This window comes from Podarcis melisellensis, assembly GCF_964234715.1.
Source record: "Podarcis melisellensis genome assembly, chromosome: 1".
Taxonomy (NCBI): domain Eukaryota; kingdom Metazoa; phylum Chordata; class Lepidosauria; order Squamata; family Lacertidae; genus Podarcis; species Podarcis melisellensis.
Window position 1 is genome coordinate 93,461,072 of NC_138528.1, and position 4,896 is coordinate 93,465,967.

General features: G+C 43.8%; 1 long non-coding RNA gene across 1 annotated transcript; it reads right to left on the reverse strand.

Moving 5' to 3' along the window:
* Window positions 1-513: 513 nt before the first annotated feature.
* LOC309373642 lies at window positions 514-2,346 on the reverse strand. Its single transcript, XR_014170122.1, has 2 exons — window positions 2,276-2,346; window positions 514-1,809 (listed from the first exon to the last, which is right to left on the reverse strand). It is a non-coding gene; the product is annotated as an uncharacterized lncRNA (long non-coding RNA).
* Between the last annotated feature and the right edge of the window lie 2,550 nt (window positions 2,347-4,896).

Genomic DNA, 4,896 nt, shown 5'->3' on the forward strand with positions numbered 1-4,896 from the left:
GTGCTATATTTAAAAGCTAGATATTTTGTTTAGCAACAAAATCCATCAGCTCTTCAGCATGTCATTAAATCACATATAAGCTGCTTTGGGACTACAATTCCCATCACCCCAGATCACTGGCCCTACTTGCTAGAGATGATGGGAGTTGTAGCCTAAAAACAACTGGAGACCCAAGTTTGGGAAACACTATACTATAGGATTCTACCTACAAGGTACCATAAGGAGAGATGATCCTACCCTTGAGATGGAGGAGATTCTGGGGTGGAGCAACCATTGCACTCATGACCCTGCTGACTTGCTGCAGTCAGAGCAGGAGGTAGGGGACAGAATTTTGCACCTTCTCTCCCATTCTGCCCACATGTAATTCCTAGCAACTGCTATTCAGAGGCATACTTCTTGGAACTTTGAAGTGTCAGGCATAGCCCTATTGGCTTTAGCCCAAACGTAGCAGAGTTTTCCTGCACAGCGAAGAAGCTAGTTGCGGCAGTAATGACTAGTCAGCTAGACTCAGAATAACTATTTACAGGATTTATTAAAAAGGAGAAAATAAAACCAGCAGAGTTTCTGCATACAAATAAAAGCAAAATAAATCCCCTCTTTCTCTCTCTCTCAAAACCATACACAGCACTTCTACTCCTAACACACCTCACATCAAACTGAGCTAGCAATCCCTAGTTAAGAGTTGAATGCTGGTCGTTAACCAATCAGAGTAAGCAGTTTCTAGGTCAAGCTGACCTGGGCTTTCTGCCAAGAGTAAATTGACACTGCCTTGAGTTAATTGTTTGAAGCCAGAATCTGCAAGTTTCCCATGAGAATCAATTAACAGAAACTGAACACCCCCTCACAGATTCTGCTGGACAATTAACATCAAATACACCTATGTAGAAGATCATTTTTCCAGCAAACCTAAACCCTTGCACATTCGCTTGTTCTTTACCTTTGCCAATGGTTTAGTTAACACATCTGCTACATTTTCTTCACTTGATACATAAGTACAGGTGATTATATTGTCTTGTACACAGCAACGCACATTTTGGTATTTTACAGAGATATGTTTAGAACGTGATTTGAAACCCTCTGTTTTACTTAAAGTTATACAAGCTTGATTATCAATGTAAACTCGTACTGGTTCTCCACAATTTACATTTAAATCTGCTAACAAATGCTTGAAATAAATCACCTCGTTGCACAATTCACTCAATGTGGCGTACTCTGATTCCGTTGATGACACACTTACAACGTCATGCTTGCGTGACCGCCAGCTGATTAAAGCTCCACCGACCATTATGACCAGTCCTGTGACAGATTTTCTATCCGGCAAATTTCCCCAGTCACTATCACAGAAGCAACTCAACATTTCATCCTCTGAAGAATTTAATTGTAACATATAGCCAATTGTCTGTTTGAGATACCTCAGAACTTGTTTTACCCCTTTCCAGGCATCTAGTGTGTGTTTTGAGACCAATCTACTTAATATGCCTACTGCGTAGCTAATATCAGGTCTGGACCACTGTGCTAGATACAATAAACTTCCAATTACAGAATGATATACATCAGGATGTTCAAATTCAGGACTCTCATCTGTATGAAGTGTTTTTATGAAACCTGGATCCATAGGCACTACTGCCCCTTTGCAATCCTGCATCCTGTATGTAGTCAGTAGTTTTTTGACTTTGTTCTGCTGACTAATTAGGCAGCTGCCATCTTGGGCCCAGCACACTTCCAACCCTAGATATGTCCTAACCGGGCCTAAGTCTTTCACTTTGAACTTACTGGACAATTGTTTGGCAAACCTCTTAGTTTGTTTATCTGTTTTGCAGGCATACAATACATCATCTACATAGATCAGACAAAACTCTTGATCACTGCCTGTACCACGTACATAAACACAATTGTCAGCTGTACTCTGCTTGAAACCAAATGACACTAAGGCCTCATGGAAACATTTGTTCCAAGATCTTGCAGCCTGTTTGAGACCATATAGAGCTTTGTTTAATTTTAACACTCTATTGGAACCTGTCTCATAACCAGGCGGTTCGGCTAGATACAGGTCTTCTGATATTGATGCATGTAAATATGCAGTCTGGATATCAAAATGGTTTAACAGGAGTTTTCTCTTTGCTCCAAGCGTTAGAATCAGCCTTACACTGTCCGCCTTAGCAGTAGGGGAAAAAGTCTCGTCATAATCTTTTCCAGGCCTCTGAGAGTATCCTTGTGCCACTAAACGAGGTTTGTATTTGTACTCTCCTGTCACCAGAGGTTTAAGTTTGTACACCCACCTGCAGCCTACAATCTTTGCCCCCTCAGGCGCTGCTACTGGTGTAAAAACCTTGTGCTCATTCAGAGAGGACATCTCTTCCTCCATTGCCTGTTTCCAGCGCTCTGCCTCCTCTTTTGGTAACTTTAACACCTCCTGAAAACTCTTGGGTTCTGCAATCACACTAAAAACATTTGCAGTATCAGGAGAAAAACGCACTGGAGGCACTCCTTTGTTTTGTCTTTTAGATCTTCTGGGAGAAAATTTTTCTTCTGACCCACTTTCCTCTTCAGAACTACGACCTCTCTTTTGTTGCTTAGCAACTGGTCTCTGGCTAACTCCACTTTCTTGAGAGCTCTTATCTGAACTTTCCTCCCCCTCAGACTCTGACTCCCTGTGTCTACCTTCAGAGTCATGAAGCTCCTGGGAAGGTTCAAACCAAACCTCAGTATTGGCATGTAGTCTCTCCCAGCCACTATGTTCACAAAAACTGGCATTCCTGGAGATCACAATGCCATTTGTCCCTTCAGCAAAACGGAAACCTTTTCCCAGCTCCTGGTAGCCCACAAACACTAACTGTTTGGTCTTAGGATCTCCCTTCTTTCTCATTTGTTTTGGAATTAATACCCAGGCTTTTGATCCAAACACATGCAAATGGTCAATTTTGGGTTTTTTCTGAAACAATTTAAAGTACGGGGTTGTACCTATTGTTTGATGAAAGAGCCTATTTTGGAGATAACACGCGGTGAGCATGCTCTCCCCCCAATAAGACATGGGCAAATCAGCATCATCAAGCATGGCAAACATCATATCTTGCAAAGATCTGTTTTTTCGCTCTGCAATGCCATTCTCCTCTGGGGAAAAAGCGTTTGTTTTTCTATGCCCAATGCCACGCTTCTGTAACCAATCTCTAAAGGCATTTGACATAAATTCGCCACCTCTGTCCGTCTGAATCCTTTTAAGTTTAGTGGACAGAAATCTTTCCACAGATGCCACCCAGCCTTTAAACTTAGTGAACACGCCACCCTTGTTCTTCATGGGAAAAACCCAAGAATAACGTGTGGCGTCATCCACAATTGTTAGTGAAAAACGCGATCCACCCCTGCTTACAGCAAATGGACCAATTACGTCCATGTGAACCAGCTGTAGCGGTGACTCACTAACTCTGTCACTTCTGGGGTAAGAGACTCTGTGGGTTTTAACCTTTTTACAAACATTACAATCAAGGTACTTGTTACAACTCTTTAAATCACCCCCATCAGCCAATTCAGACATTTTTAGTACACTTTTCCAGCAAGCATGCCCCATTTTCCTATGCAATAAGTGCACACAGTTGTCATGTATAGCTTTGTTATTCACTGCAGGCTGAGATTTACTGACTACTGCTGCAACTTGAGATCCTGCTTTAAGCCAAAACAAACCTCCCTCTGACTTAGCAGTGCCTAAAATCTCACCAGCCTTCTTAATAATGCAACTGTCTCCTTCAAAATACACTTTAAACCCAGCTTTTAGCAAACAATCTACAGACATCAGATTGCTCCTTAATGAAGGCACACACAGTACATTTTGCAGACATTCACGAAGACAAGGAACAAAAACTGCACCCCCTGAAATCACTTCGGAAGTACTTCCGTCTGCTAGAGCCACCTGGCTGCGCTGTGCTGAGTTCTTGGAAACAAACAATTCATCTGAATTCACGATGTGCCGAGAAGCTCCCGAATCGACCACCCAGACAGCTTGTTTCTCATCAGCAATCTTGACCTCGGCGGTCACCAGCTGAGCCGACTGTTTTCGTTTGAAGAATTTCTTTTTCCGCTGCTGCTGCTGCTGATCACGTCTCTGCTCCTGCACCGGCCACTGAGACTTGACCAACTCCGGACATTGTCGTTTTAGATGCGCTGAGGACCCACATCGGAAACAACGCCTAACAGCAAATGCTGACTCCTCACTGGTACGCTGCTTTTGCTTCACCTCTGGCACGGCATGAGAACTCCTTCCAAACCGCCCGCCTGTAGAAGCCTCTGCAGCCAACGACCTTTCTTGCCTCTTCTGCCATTCTTCAATCAAACGCCCAGTAACGTAACTGACGGATAAATCACGCTCCTGCATGCCTTCTAGAGACAAAACTAAATTATCCCAGCTTTCCGGGAGAGAACTCAAAATAATAGCCACCTTCTCCTGCTGGTCTAACGCACAGTCTCTTTCCTGTAGCGCAGTAAACTTTAACTGTAAACTGTGTAGGTGTTCCTGCATTGTAACCCCAGGCTGTAACATTGCCTTGTACAATGCCTTGCGAATGAACAGCTTGGAAACCGCTGTCTCACGCACGTGGAGTTCTTTAAGTGCTTGCCACACACCTCTAGCTGTCTTGATTCCACTCACATACGGCAACTGGGAATCTTCCAGCCCCAAGACAATTGTGGCCCTTGCTCTTTGGTCTTTATCAAGGTCTTCATCATCAGGCTTCGCAGGAAACTTACTCACCACTTGCCAGAGACGATCCCTCTGCAGCACTGCCTGCATGCGTTCCGACCACAGCAAGTAATTGGAGTCATTCAGACGCTCAAAAGCCATCTGAACTGGTTGTGAGGCCATCTTGAGAGCGATGTCCCTGGAACCCGGAACCAGCAACTCACGAC